Source organism: Ambystoma mexicanum, chromosome 7p, assembly GCF_040938575.1.
Source record: "Ambystoma mexicanum isolate Mex_15411 chromosome 7p, UKY_AmexF1_1, whole genome shotgun sequence".
In the NCBI taxonomy this organism is placed as follows: Eukaryota; Metazoa; Chordata; class Amphibia; order Caudata; family Ambystomatidae; genus Ambystoma; species Ambystoma mexicanum.
In genome coordinates, this window is record NC_090939.1 from 158,942,308 (window position 1) to 158,958,183 (window position 15,876).

The 15,876-nt window shown below is 46.9% G+C and overlaps 1 protein-coding gene across 1 annotated transcript in view; it reads left to right on the top strand.

Annotated features, from left to right (window-relative positions):
• The window catches only part of LOC138525776 (cell surface glycoprotein CD200 receptor 1-B-like), a 142,225-nt gene that overhangs the window by 30,771 nt on the left and 95,578 nt on the right, over positions 1–15,876 (top strand). The window lies entirely within an intron of this gene.

Consider the following 15,876-nt stretch of genomic DNA (forward strand, 5'->3'; position numbering starts at 1 on the left):
GTTCCATGAATCGGCCTATAAATGTATTTCCCATGGTCACTTTAATGTTTTGCTATGTATGGGGTTGATTACCTGTCCTAGGAATCTATTACCTTAACTACATAGACCATGGATTTGGCCTGAATCCTCCATATAAAACATGCATTTAAATGTATTTTTTTGATTTGGAAACTGGGCCTTGACTTAAGTTCACCCAGATGGTCCATTAACTCTTCTTGTAAGCATGGATGAAAGTGATGGATAATCGCTCTTGGCATTCCTGTTCCACAAAAAAATAACTTCTGCACAATCAAATATTTCAGAGTTCGAACAAAGTTGACAATTTTAACTTACATGTTTTTTTCATTTAAATCTCTTCATCATTTCAATAAAGTGGTCAGAACAAATTGAGCACATTCCATCTCTAAGCCTCCCTCCCCCCACTTTCACACGAGAACCGGTTCATCTTGAGCTCAACACACATAGGGTCTCATCACGAGTTGGGTGGTAGCCCTTAAATGATGTGGTAACGGTATTAACACTGCATTTAAGGCCTGGATTTATCACGAGTTGGGTGCTAAATGGGTTGTTTTACCTACAGAATTTTTCTAGAGGTGAAAATCCCATTTAGCGCCCTGTTTCCGGCACAATTACCGCTGGCTGGATTAGCGCATGATATTTTCCCCGAAAATGACCCTTTGGGTCCAATGGACCCAATGGGAAATTGGGGATTTACTGTTAACGCCCAACCCATGAGCCAGCACAAATAGCACGGAACCAGTTGGCGCTAACGCAATTACAGTTGGGCGGTATTGCAGCAGGGATACCGACCAACTCGTGATGAGGGCCATTGTGTCTTAAGTAGGACATGCCATAGCACGTTCAATAAACAGTATAAGAAACATACCATCAACCCGGCACATATTACCAATAGCCCACAGTACATTTGTAATATAACAGGGCCACAATATTAGGTCACTATCGAAAATCCATTATCAATGACAGGGAGAAAATGCTGCCCTTATCCAACAAGAAATATATTGTTCGGGGGTGCTTGTCATATGGAGAGGATGAAAGCTATTCAGAGGAAATCCCCAGTCCATGGGGGTCATTAGAACCCGGGCGCAAAGGGATACCGGGCACCGGTAATGACACCGTTGCCGGTAATCCCTTTGCACCCTATTCCGAGGTCCCTTTGCGGGTCCTTCCTTAACGCCTGGTATTAGCAGGCGTTAAGGATGGAACCCACAAAGGGATACCGGGGTCAATAACGGTACCATAATTTACAGTACCGTTATTGCCGCCTTCCCATTGAGCCCTATGTGGGCTTGAATGGGAATGGGGAATGACTTTTCAAATGGGGATTTACCGGTCACGAAATGGTCGGAATAGACCGGTAAGTCCCCATACCACCAAATCGGTGGCAGTACCGGTATTGGTGCTAGTCATGGCGCTAGTAGCGCCATGACTAGCACCAACCTCGGAATGAGGGCCTATGTCATCACTTCCCAACTCCTCTCATTTCAGTTGTCGGTGTAGCACCCAGTTTACAGCCACTACCCACTTTTCACCATTGTACTATCAACAGATCCTTAGGACATTTCCATAAAACTGCCTTTCTCCATCAAGGAATCTGGTGATTTATTTCTTTTTCCTTCTTGCGTCCGCCTGAAATAGGCCTAGCAGACACATGTTTAGGAATACATTCAAAGGTAACCTTCACCAACTTATTAACTATTTCCATCACTTTCAACCAGAAGACTTTGACAATAGGACACATCCAAATCATGTGCCACAAACTAGAATCATCTCTTTCACATCTTGGACATTTATGAGGGAAATCTCTGTTGAACAAATACAATCTATTGGAAGGCATATAGAATATATGTATGATATTGAACCGAATCAGTTTGAACCTTGCATTGCGAGACACCATGTTAACCTGTGTACACATATGAGCCATTGCGCGTCAGTTAACAGTTCTCCGATATCAATCTGTCATTTTTCTTTCACTTTTATTGGTAATACTGCCATGCTAGCTAGCACACTTCAATAAAATTGTGATATTTCAGGCCTTGAGCCACCCATGTTTAAGACTGAATGCAATAAAGGGCTTGTAAATTGTTCCTCGGGCATCGCCCTCTATATATCGACACTAGCCCCTTGATCAGCTTGGCATAATTCAGAAATTGCTCCTCTCCCATAACATCTTTTTCCCTCTTCTCTTCAAAGGTCAGCCACTGTCAAATAAATCCCCCACCAACAAAAGTCCTCTTACAGGGCATCTCCCATCCCCTTTATCCTTAATGATTTCCACCAATGTAACAACTGAGAGGGATATCTGGGCTTTAGGTCTCCTTCAAGCACAATTTGGCGCACGCACGCTTCCATACCAATTGAACCACCTTTACAATACATGAGGATCCAGTATTACCCAATTGACCTCATAGAAGTTCTGATTGCTTATTATCTGCAGTAAAGTTCATAATCTGGAAATGTGAGTCGACCATCCTGCGATTTTCTGCACAGTGTAGCTTGCGCTACATGGTTTCTGCCCACAGCCCACAGAAATTCTGTAATTTTGCGTTTCAACAAAGAGGTTAATCATGAAGGGCATGTTTATGAGCATGAATAGGAGTCTAGGAAGGATCACCATTTTAAACAATGTCAACTTCCCCATCAGAGACAATATTTTCCAAAATTCGATTGCATCTTCTATACTGGATGGAGCCCTGCCTGTGTCATATTGCAATGTCTCAGCAATGTATTTGGACACCCAGATATCTAAATAAATCCAATTCCCATCTGATCCCCATATCTGGGAATTCTTCCCTTGACATCATTGACAATTTCATTAGCGGGAAAATAACAGATTTCCTTTTGTTCACATGAAATCCCGACATTTTACCAAACTGCCCAGCATATATGGAATATGCAATAGCGGTTGCCGAACGTAGAGTAAAATATCATCTGCCTACAAGGAAATGACATGAACCTCAGCCTTTATGCCTGCTTCAGCAAATTTCCTTTGGAAAATGCAGTCTAGGGGCTCAGGCGACAGGGCGCACAATACCTACCATAGGGGGCTCCCTTAACTCATGCCTCTCCCCAATGGCCAGCTAGATGGGATTACCCTACTGTTTTAACTCTAGCTCTCAGTTCCTTATAAAGTAGCTTAATCCACCTCATACTATTGTCCCCTAGACCATGGGCCTCATTATAAGTCAGTCGGTAAGGGGTTAACAGCACCAGTAAACCTGCTGGTGCTGTCAACCCCATACCTTCTGATTACGAGATCCCCTCGCGGGACCCGCTCTGCACGTCTGGTTCTACCAGACGTGCAGAGCGGGTCCCGCGAGGGGAAGAGGGAGCAAACAATGGGCCGCTCGTAATCGGCCCGTTGTTTGCTCCCTCTCCCATTCCCATTCAGCCCTATGGGGGCTAAAATGGGAATGGAGAAGGTCCGGGCCCGGGTTCCTGAAGGGAGGAATTACCGGGCCCTCCGAACTCGGAATGGCCTTGTAATTCCCCATTCTGGGAACCCGGACCCGATTTTGGCGGCAGCCATGGCGCCAATAGCGGCATGGCTACCGCCAAAGTCGTAATGACGGCCCATATCTCGCTAGGATCGCAAAAACCCAATCTCACCCCACAGAGTCAAATGCCTTAGTTACATCTAGCGAGGCCAGAGCCAGTTCCTCGACCTCCATTACATGATCGAACCTACAAATATTCATGGTGATGTTTCTACCAAGTATATACCCACATTGGTCGGAGTGTGCCAGATGAGATGCCACATTTAACAATCTGGCTCCTACTATTTTGCCTAATATTTGTGTGTCCAGATTCAGCAAGGAAATAGGCTTCTCGTGGCTTCTCTTGTGGATTGAGGAAGCGTTCCTGTTCGAAAGGCGTAATCATATACTTTTTTCTATTGAGGTACCAAGGAACCCACATATTTCTTGTAGAATTTAGCTGGTAGGCCATCATTCCCAGATGTGTTGCACCGCTTTATAGACTCTGTAGCTAACCGAATTTCCAATTCAGATAATAGCTCCTCAAGCTCCGCCCATGCCGCGGCTGAAAGACTAGAGAGTCTAGCCTGATCTAGAACATCTGTACATCTTCCCTGGAGCTAACTCCTCCCCTTTCATATTGCATAGCGAAATAGTCATGGAAGGTTTCATTAATATCTATCTAAATAACTGGCAATGATTCATCTACTCTTTCTATTTGGGTAATTATTGTATGTGTCAATGTAGCATCCAACAAGTAATCTTCCTGCCATATCCCCTTCTCCATGAATCATACCAGCGTTGTGAGCATAATCATGCTAGGCCAGTGTTTCCATTCATTTATGGGTCATGGGTTTCGTGATCAACTCCGCTCCACATTGATTCCCTCTTGCTATTTCCCCCTCCAGAATTGTAATGGACCCCTCAGAGCTCTTAGGTGTCTTTAGGAGTGTAGAACGAACTCTTGAAGAGGTAGCTATGCATTTCCCCCTCAGCATCACTTTAAAAGCATCCCACACTAAGCACACTTCTTCAACCGATCCTCATTAAAGTCAAAGTAGTCACTTATAGCCTCCTGGGTTGAGGCCTTATATGCAATTTGTTGAATAGTGACTCAGCTATGAGTCTCCAAGTGGGGATTCTAGCAAAGTCTCTAACCCATACGAATTTAGTGGTCATTGGGGAATGATCCGAAAGGATCTTCACCATGTATGTATCTCCAAAACATTATGGAAGAAAATGCGCCCAGGGAAGATGTAGTTTCTGGAATATGTTTTATGCACATGGGAATAAATCAATAACTCGTTAGTGACCCTGTATTGTTTTCATTTCTACCATACCAAAATCCATTTTATATGTAGCCACAGTATTTGACCTATCCAGTCTGGGTTCTACAGGCATTTGAAATCCTGCACCAAATAAGATCCTTATATTTGCAACCCCCCAATATTTCAAGAGCATGAAGGAAATAAGTGCTATTATCTACATTTGGGGCATACAAATTAATGAAGTAAATCTCTCTCCCATCCAATGCACCCTCCAAAATCAAGGTTCTATCCTTGCTCTCCTTCTGTACTTTATATATCTGGAATAGTACTTCTCTAGCTATACATATGAGAACACCCCTCACATAGGACGAATAAGTCGTATTGAATACCATCTTGTCTTGATCTTGCTCAGCTCTGTGACCATGAAATTCGTTTCCTGGACAAAAGCAATTTGCATGTCCGATCTCTTTATGTATTCCTGGACTTTTCTTCTCTTTGCTGGATTACCCAATCCTATAATGTTCCATGAGATTATAGTCTACGTTACTGCTGATGTGCTTCCTCCTCGGCACACAAACGCCGACACGAGTTTAAGCACACCAACCTACGGCACGCAGTGCGGGTGCACTGACTCCCAGAAATGAAGGACCAATGATTAGGAGCCACAGCAAGAAACCACGAGGCTTGTCTTTGTTCCCCATGCCGTTTTGCGATTGAAGACGCTACACCATTGAGTGCACATCGCTCCTGCAACATGGCATGATTCATTATGAAGAGCAACATTTGGCCATGAGAAGTTCCCTTAATTTATGAGAATAACTATTGTGGTCCCTATTGAACACAACTTTAACCAGTCCTGAGGAAAACAGGTGCCCCATTAGGACAAGTTTGAAACTAGAACAGGGTACCCAATCTCTGGGGCCATGTCAGAGCTCAGATTGAAGACCATAAGGCTCATCGCCTCGGCTAGTAGACTGTTCAAGAAATTGACTGTTCTCAACAGGACCACTTTAGGGAAGCCAATGGCTCTTGCCCTGTAAAAGCCAACGCAGGGGCCACTAGAGAATAAAAGAAGGTATTTATTGTGTCTTTGGTGCAACAGAAAACATGATCAGCTTTTTAACAACTCTTGTCTATCCACTAATGCCATCACGTGTTTCGACCATTCTGGTCTTTATCAAGGCAAACCTCTCATAGTATATCAAAATTCTCAATAGTAACCCAAATGCATAATTTCTAAAACATGAATCATCAACACCTGACTGATTTTGTCAGTCGTCCAGAATGCATAAACGTAGTATATAATGGTATGAATAGTGTCCAAACATACATTAGAGCCATAACTATAGATACATTGGGCCTCATTAGGAGTCTTGTGGCCGCGGAATGAATGATGCCGGTAAGGGACCGGCACCGTTCATTCCGGGCCGCCACATTACGAGGTCTGCAGCGGGTCCCGCTCTGGGCACCTGGCCAGACCAGACGTGCAGAGCGAGACCCGCTAGCAGTCCAGGATGCTAACAATGGGCCCGTCATTAACGGGCCCATTGTTAGCATCCTCCCCATTCCCATTGAGCCCTATGGGGGCTCAAGTGGGAATGGGGATGTACCGGGCCCGGGTCCCACAAAAGGGAATTACCGGCCCCTCCAAGGTCGGAATGGCCCGGTAAATCCCCTTTTGCGGGACCCGGACCCGCACCTGAGTTTGGAGGTAGCCATGTGCTAAAAACGGCATGACTACCTCAAAACTCGTAATGAGGCCCATTGACTCTACTGGCCTGTATAGTATATCTCAAAATTCCCGTTTCAACCTCCAAGTCTAGAAAGGCAAATCTGATGTTCGCATCATATTGGATAATCACTCTTATTATGTTGACCTCAAGTCAATGTTCCCAGCATCTAAGGGTTCTTTTCTTAACAATTGCTAGTGGATGCTGGATGAGGGCAGGGTTCTTGGAATGAGCGTGCTCAGTGTTCCATATGTTTTCTGCTTCGCTGCTTTCCATACCATGACCATACCATGACCACAAACTCCACAACATGTCTTCTACACGGGGCTGCTTTTGGTGGCTATTACCAGGCAAAGAAGTTCTACTGTTCATGCTACACACATATTGGTAAAGTATAGGTTGGCAACCATGATAGATACAACATATACTGCCTCTTTGAGTAGTATTGATCTGTAGATAGTAGTCCCTGGCTCCTGTATCTCTGGGATGAAATTCCCCATCCTCTCATTAGTGAGTCTGTCACACTTGTCTACAAATTTGTCCATTTGTGATGTGAATGAAATCTATTTTTGATGTTATCCTGTTTCTCCTCCTTCAATTCTAGTGAATGGTCATGAGCAATTCCAGGTTTTGTGCATTTGCAGTGTTGAGAGTTTTGATCTCTTAACCTCAAGCTCTCGTTTCATTCCAGAGCTTTATAGGTAGACAAGGTTCTTCCAGGCTTTTTTTACCTCTTCTAGGCTTTTTTACCACTTCAGAGACTTTCCTTTGCATGAACCCTGTGCAAACGGTTGCAGTGAAGGTAGAGTGCATAGTAGGCATCAAATTAGTATGTTAGTCAACTCTGGTATGTATTTGTCAATTTATATACAGTTGGTAAGTAAACTCTGTTCTGTGTGAATATGTTCGATCCCCTATCACCCCAGCTCACACTCCGAATTCATCTGTTTGAATTATCTCAAAATCTACTTGCCACCTTCACGACTCCTTCACTCTGCTGCCATCTGCTCTCCTAATGCCTTCTTCAGAAATGGGGGTATCCCAACAAGCCAACTGCTTGCACTCTCTCTTATCCTGCAGGGCTTCCTACCCCAACTCTCCCTGCCAAATGTTTTGGGGTCCATCAATGCCTGATGTTCTTCCTATACCCTACATTGCCCTTCCAGTAATGGGAGCCCCCAGTAACACTATGCATGCCCCCACTTCTCACTTCTCGTCCAAAACAGCCCTTCACCCAACCACACAAGGAACAGATTATTCACCTTGCATTATCCTTCCACATCTTCATGCTGCTGACATGTACCAGCACCATGGATTCGGTCTGTCTTCACTGCCATTGCCCGCACCCAAAAACAGACCTGAAACTCTGTCATTGTGTTGAGAAGCTTCTCCCAGATTCTGTCCTACCTCCCAGGGCCATTTTTGAGGATTCATTATTCAGCATCATTGAGGCAGAGGGGACAGTGAACGATTTGCACAGTGTAGCTTTGGAGAGCACGTGTAATGCTCTGATTACTTATCGGTGATCTTCATTACAGCTAGCCCTACCTCTTGTCACAGTACCTACTCTATAAAGTAATGTTACATGTATATTGGAACTTGTGACCGGTCCCTTTCCCGCACATTCTTCTTTTTTCTCTTTTAGCCCACCCCCCCTCATAGATCTGGGTATAAAGCACTTGATCTGTCCCATGATCCCCCTGTCTATACCAAAGGAAACGGGATGAGCTTACCACCGGGGAGGGAGTGTAGGGTGTCAATACTGTAACTAGGAAGAGTAGCACTAACTAGGATTAATTAATGTTACTGGTAAGCAATTAGATCATTACCTCCACATCCTTCTTCTTCATCACAGTACTTACTCTATGAAGCATACATATGATCGGACCGACACATACTTGGCCACAAAAGGAATTACCCCACCACTGCAACTAGAGGCAGTGGCCATCATATGGAGAGTCCCAAGCAGCCATCCCTAGTTGGGAAAGGGTAGTGTGGTGGACATCCCTCACAGAAACCAATCAGGGAGGGGCATCAGTCCCAGGTGCTATGAATATACACATATCCAGACCACTCTACAGGACCACTTCACTACTTACTTGCCCTGTAAAAGCCAATGCAGGGACCACCAGAGAATCAAAGAAGTCCCAGGTAAAAGACGTGGGAGAAAGGCATTGCCCAGCCAACTTCCAAGTAGAGGTGGCCCAAAGAACAATTAAGAAAGATGGCGGCCTGCACCCGCCACAGTATAAAAGTGCGACAACACTATTCTCAAAGCCAGGTGAACAGGAATAGCTTTTCAGAAAGACCCCCTATCTGAAATTACACACCGACTACTGTCCTGCAGTAGCCTATTTTCAGGATTGCCCAACCCCTGAAAAAGAGGAACCAACATGGTTTCAAAGAGGCTGCCTGGGCTCTGGGGTATTGCCTGAGCACTAGGGCAGGCACTCCTCAAATGAGGAAAATTAGTTTGAGGCTTCTATGGCATTGCCCCCAGAAAGGGCAAATTGTCATTGGGGAGATAAATGCCCCCTAAACAAGGGGACCGCATCAAACACCTCCTACCCAGAGGCTGGCAACTCAAACATAACTAACAGGACATCCTGCCCTCCAGCCTGCAGCTTCTAGAGCCACATCTCAGTTGGGCTGAAGCAGATACCAAAAATGTGAAGAACCAGGTGCCAATGTGCACAGATTCAGAACCCCTCCAAAACTTCACACATGTCGCCAAAGATGATCCTGCTTGCTACCACAGAACCAAAGCGGATAGCAGTGCTCCTTTTCCCTCACCACAATGGGGAGGAAGAGGCTCTGGAGTACTCACTGTGTCCTCCTAACCTATTAGAGTGATGTAACTCAATCATACGTTAGAAATGACAGAGGACGCAACTGGCTACCCACACCATATGTCCACATCTTTAATGGGCCTAAAACAAATAGCTGACCTCTACTGACTCCATTCAGCGAAGGCCTGACAAAACCACCAAGGCCACCTCTGCATATGTCACAGACACTTGGACCCAATCTTAGACACTGTGGGTGATAAACTACAACAAGCACCCTCAGAATAGGCAACTTGGACCATGAGTTGAGCAGGTCATGACCCACAGGGGTCTGATGCTGCCATGGTACAGGTGAAATGCACTAACACCCAGGTATTCCTGGACCTCCAGAATAGCGTAGTTCAGTCCAAGGATGCAGATGATATGATAGGATAAGTCATTTATTACACGCCTGCTAGGCGCAACAAGACAAGGAAGGGGAGGCAAAGGAAGGGAAAAACAAACGATCTTACTAGGCCTTGTGTCATTCAGATCATGCAAGTGTGAGGGGGAAGGGAGAGGAGAAGTGCCAGGGAGAGTGCATTAGGCAAGCTCAAGTAAGTGCTGCCAGGGTGGCCGGCTCAAGTAAGTGCAAGGAGGCAGGGGAATGTAGGGTTGCAGATACAGTCCCTAAGAACGTGGGAGGCCCGAAGGCAGTGCATGGGGCTACCGGTCGTGAAGGAGCCTCAATCCCATAAGGTTCAGAGGGAGACCAGGTAACCAGTTAGTACACCAGACAGGAACATAATCAGGGGAGAGAAAGATAGAAAGAAGAAGCTAAAAGCAAGGTCTTGAGTTGCTTCCGGAACCATAGGTGGTCCTGCTCAAGTTTTAGAGAGGTAGGGAGGCTGTTCCAGAGGGAGGCCCCAGCTGAGGACAGATATCTACCCCCAACTCTCTGCCTGGAGAAGCATCTGACCCTCAGAGAGGTGGAGGTGGATGAGCGGAGGGCTCGAGAAGGAAAATGCTTAGGAAGAGAGTGTTGGATGCAGTGTGGTCCCCAGCACCAGACACCCTTGCAGACAATGCAGAGGGTCTTGAACTTAATCCTTGCACCCACCAGGCGCCAGTGTAGAGATTTAAGGGCTGGAGAGATACGATCCCTTGGCTTGAGGCCAAGGACAAGTCTTGCTGTCCTGTTCTGTGTTAGTTGCAAAGAGCGAAGAGTAGAGGCATGCAGATTTAGAAAGAGGCTGTTGCAGTAGTCCAGCCTAGAGATAACCAGGGCTCTGCAGACAGTGAGCTTCTGGGGGAAAGTGAGAAATGGAAGAATACCTCTGAGGAGGTGAAGCTGCTGGTAGTGGGATTTCTTAGAGATGTCCGTGATGTGAGGAGAGAAGGAGGGTGGAGTGGAAGATGACAACAGGGGTTTTTGCTTCACAGGAACTTGCAGTTAGAGGGCCCAAGGAGGGCAGCCACAGTGAAAAAGTGAAAGCGGGAGCAGGGGTCCCAATGAAAATGATCTCAGTCTTACTGGCATTAAGGCAGAGATCATTGAAAGCACACCATTCTTGAACCGCGGATTGACTGCTAGGAATGAGTGAGAGAGGAGAGGAGGCTGAGGGGAGGTTGAATGAGAGCTGAGTGTCATCCGCATAACACTGAAAGTTAGGAGAGGAGGTAGAGAATAGGTGGGCCAGAGTTGCCAACTAACTGTTGAAGAGCCATGGTGTGAGGGTGGAACCCTGGGGAACACCTCTTGTTGAGATAGAGATATTTGAGAGAAAGGACCCCAATTGGGCCTGAGAGGGTCGATCTGAGAAGAAGGAGGTCAACCATGCTAGAGCCTGACCCGTGATGCCCAGGTTGTCACAGAGATGATTGATCAGGATTGCATGATTTGAGCATGTCGAAAGCACAGAATAGACCAAGGAGTATGAGGGCAGAAGGAAGGCTAGAGTCAAGATTAGAGAGGAAGTTCTCACAGGTTGTTCATGATATCAATTTCCGTGCTTCTGGCTGCTCTGAAGACAGACTGGTGGTCATGGAGACAACCAACAGATTCAGTTTGGAGAGTAAAGTGGAAGATGGCCAGCTTTTCCAGGAGTTTGCCGAGTAAAGGAGTGAGAGAAATTGGCGACAGTTTGCAGTGGCTTCTTAAGGAGGGGGTGCACAGGGAGTGCTTTAGGGGCCACAGGACGTTCTAGTTGCAAAAGAGTGATTGCTGAAATTGGCCAAGGCTGGAGCGAAGGATTGGATATGATCCTTGATGGTTCTGGAGGAGCAGGGGAGCATGTGCTTGGACTAAACTTTCATAGATCGGACTTGTTTAGAAACATCGTCAGGAGAGAACACAGGGAAAGAGGAGAAAGGAGGAGGAGGGACGGCCAGAGAGAGGGCGAGAGATGTAGAGGGAGAGGAAGCGGAGAGAGAGGACAGGATGTCCTGAGTTTTAGTGGTGAAGTAAGAAGCCAGTGCTGTGCAAAGGGACTGGGAGGGAACAGGAGAGGTAGAGACTGCAGCAGGATTGGCCAGCTCCTTGCAGATTTTGAAGAGTTTGGCTGTGTTGTTAGAGGCTGCAGAGACACGGGCTTGGATGTGAGCCCTCTACTTGGACAGGACACAGAGTCTGTATTGCCTTTGGAGCAGGCAGCAGAGTAGTTTGTCGGAGGATGCACCTGATGCCCTCCACTTCCTCTCAGCTACCCTGCATGTACGTTTAAGGGTGGCGAGGTCAGAGTCATATCAAGAGTTGCACTTGGATGTGGGCTTTAAAGGGATCCTCATGACAGGGGCAAGGATATCGGTGGTGTTAGAGATAGAGAGAAGCACCTTAGAGAGGGCTGTGTCAGAGTGTGAGTCAGCCCTCAGCAGGCATAGGAGGAGGAAAGAAAGTAGTGGCAAAAGCCTCCACTGACACACACGTCATGGGCCAGATGACAGAGAAGGTGGGTGGCAGTGCTGGGGTCAGCTTCACCTGGGGGACAGAGAGCGACTGGTGGGGAGAGAGAAGAAAGGGGTCAGTCCAAGAGAGAGAAGTAGTGAGAGGTTTAGAGAGGGGGATGTCTGGAGAGATGTGAACATCCAGGGTGTGCCCGACAGAGTGTGTCAGGGCAGATGGTAGAATAGAAAGAGAGAGAGAGAGTCGCAGAGATTGTGAAAGAGCCCTGAGGAGGGGTTAGAAGCATCCAGGTGGATGCTGAGGACTCCAAGGAGGAGAAGTTGAGGGGTAGAGGCAAGGAGAGAGGAGGAGAGGTTGTCCCCTTTGGAGAGGAACAGGGCGACCAGGCCATGTGGCCTGTAGATGGTGGCCACAGTCAGAGAGAGGCCAGGAGAGATAGAGAGCCAGAAGACCAAGCATTCAATGGAGTAGTAGGCCTGCATAGGAATGACAGAAGCAGGGATCCACTCCAGGAAGATCAAGGCCACTACACCTCCTGGACGGTTGGTTCTGAGTTCGGTGATGATCTTGTAGCCATGAGGGAGGAGAGTATTAAAACCTGTGACAGAGGAAGCCATGAACCATGTTGCGGTGAGACAGAGGACATCCAGATAAGAAGACCATGGCCAGGGATTTTCCCTGAGAGCAGCAACCCTGCTTGTTTCCGCTATCAGGAAGGACCAACAAACCTACTGGTAGGGCTGAGTTCAGAAGGCCACTAAATTCACACACTACCAGGGTACTTCATGTAAACCATAAGACACTGTATATGATCCAAACAGGAGGCAACTCACATCACTGAAACCTGTCACCACCAAACCAGAGAAGAAGAGGAAAACATCCTACTTCCACCTAAGTCTGAGGTCAGCAACTTGAGATGGGCAGGAGGCGGAGCCCAGAGAGCTCTAACTCCCACCCCTCTTACCTTGTTGCAATTCACAATAATGCCAGGGAATACAACCTTCTAGGGCCTATAAGGCCAACAAAGAACAAGGCATAGCCTTTACCAAAGAACAGTCCAGCAAACACCTGTCGACAGCTGAAAAAGGTGTATATTCCGCACCTACACCAGTCTGTGCACATCCCCTGCAGCATGCTCAAACCACACACCCCAAGTCCGAGGAGCCAAAGGACTACACAAAGGGCTAACAGGTGTCACCAAAACCAGAATGTTCTAACTGACCCTTCACTAAGCAAGTTCTAACAAAAAAGACCCACATGGTGATGGTTAGGAGACCCAGAGCTACACTATTTGCAGCCAGGCCTTGAACGAGCATTGCGAGCCCTATGACCCGAGAGGAGTAACATACAGTAGCCAACAAGAGAGGACTCTCCTGCCAACCTCCTTGGCACTGTGCCACCAGTCAAAATGCTCGGAGACCAGTCATCTCTGAACACTTTGCCTTTCCAGGGAGATACTAACACTTATTTGCTGGAGCCCTGAAGTTGCTTCGCGCTTCCAGCGGAACTGTAGCCTTATAGTTCTGACGTCTCTGTGTTACTCATAGGATAGGCAGGCATGCCAACATATTGCACCTAAAATGTCATCTTTATTTTAAACAAGTAGCATACACAATTCGAAGATTCAACCCTGTGTGGGAACGCTCATCTGTGGCACTCATAGTCAAATGTGCTAACCATTGTGCTATGCAGGCTCTACCCAAAACCGTCACTGAATAATGACTTACATGGCATTCCCTCCAAAAGGCCAATTCACCGGCCTTGGTGCTGCATTCCCCTCCTGAAGTCCGAGCCCAGGAGGGACTGAGGGGGAAATAACAAAACATAATTCTTAGACCCACAAATCTGAGCAGTGGGGTCAACACTTGAGGGAAACATGAGACCAGCAAAGCTGACTTCTCCAGGATGAATTGTGCCGATGAACATACAGCAAACAGTCCCTCCGCAGCCACCCACAATCATGAATACTCTTGCAATTCAGCCCAACAGAAACTGATAGGGTGTCCCTTACCATGCCATAAGATGCCCGCCGCCCCTAAAGTCAAAACAGGAAGCAAGAAACCAGCCCAGGATGAACTGTTCAGAAGGACAGAGAGCAAACAGTCTCTCTGCAGCCACCACAAGCCTGCCCCCCCCCCCCGGCGCTTTGCCCAGCAGAAACACCTGCGTTGGACCATAAAACCAGGCCTGGTGCTGCTACCCCCTCCTTAAGCCAAGCCCAGTAGGGACTAAGGGAGAAATCACAAAATATTCTTAAACCCACAAATTATTATAATTATAAATGGGTTTTTATAACGCGCTTAATACCGAAGAGGAACCCGAGATTCGAACTTGTGTTGCTCTGCATCGTTTTGCTTTCAAGACAAGTGTGTTAACACTGAGATATACTACCAGTGTCGTCACTGTCGTAGGGGGGGGGTCAAAACTTGAAGAAAACAAGAGACCAGACCAGATGGCCTCTCCAGGGTCCACTGGCCAGGACGACAAAAGTAAAACAGGAGGGTCATTGGAAAGGTCAGGTGCTTTATATCCCAGGCTATGAGGCGGAAGGGCTAAAGAGAAGAAAAACATTTTTTTTAGAAAGGCAGAGCCCTAGAGACAGTGAGCTTCTGGGGGAAGGAGAGGAAAGGAAGAATACCTCTGAGGAGGTGCAGTTGGTAGTTTGACTTCTTAGAGACGTCAAAGATGTGAGGAGAAAAGGAGAGTGTGGAGTTGAAGATGACCCCTAGGTTCCTAGCCACACAGGTGGGAGCAGGAAGAGGGCAAATGGAGGCCAGCTAGAGAGTGACAGGAAATGAGGGTGCAGGTGTTCCAATGAGGAGAATCTCCATCTTACTGGCATTAAGGCAGAGATCGTTGGCGGCACACCACTCCTGGATAGCAGACAGACAGAGATGAGAGAAGGAGAAGAGGTGTCAGAAGGGAGCCTGAAAACGTGTCATCCGCATAGCACTGAAAATTGGAGCACAGATCGGCAATGCAGTGGGCGAGAGGTGCCAGGTATTGGTTGAACAGCCAAGGAGAGAGGTTAGAACCCTGGGGAACAGCACAGTTAGAGAGTGAGATAGAGGAAAGGAAGGACCCAAGTTGGACTGTAGCTGGGCCAGAATGTGCCCACACAAGCGTACACACACACACACACACACACACACACACCACACACACCACACACACACACACACACACACCACACACACACACAACACACACACACACACACACACACACAAACACACACGACAATCATGTGCATTAAATCTCAGGCAGACACTGACTTCTCTTTTCCTACCACAGAGTGTAGCCAACATTTTTGGGCCGCAGTTTCTCTGAAAATAGTGCTCAGTAGAGAAGTGGATGACGACAGGTCTCCCACTTGGACTCCTTCACAGGAGGAGAAACACTGAACTGAACTGGAACAGTGCACTGGCCCAGCAATGAAACCAGGTGCACCTAACTCTAGATTCCTGGGTTGGCTTTTTTGCACTCCAGAGGGCATTTTGCTGGTTTATTCAGCGACATTTTCGCTGCAGAAAGCAAAAGCTCTCTTCAGCCAAATCTTATAATTGAATGTTATTAATGGACATGATGGAGTCAAATAATATGTTCCCTCATCAGTCAAATGGAGGTATCTGAGCTAGTTGGTTGACACAGAGAAGAATGTACTCTATATAAATATAAAGATAGCAGATTTTCTGCATCTATCCTGCGTAATAGTGC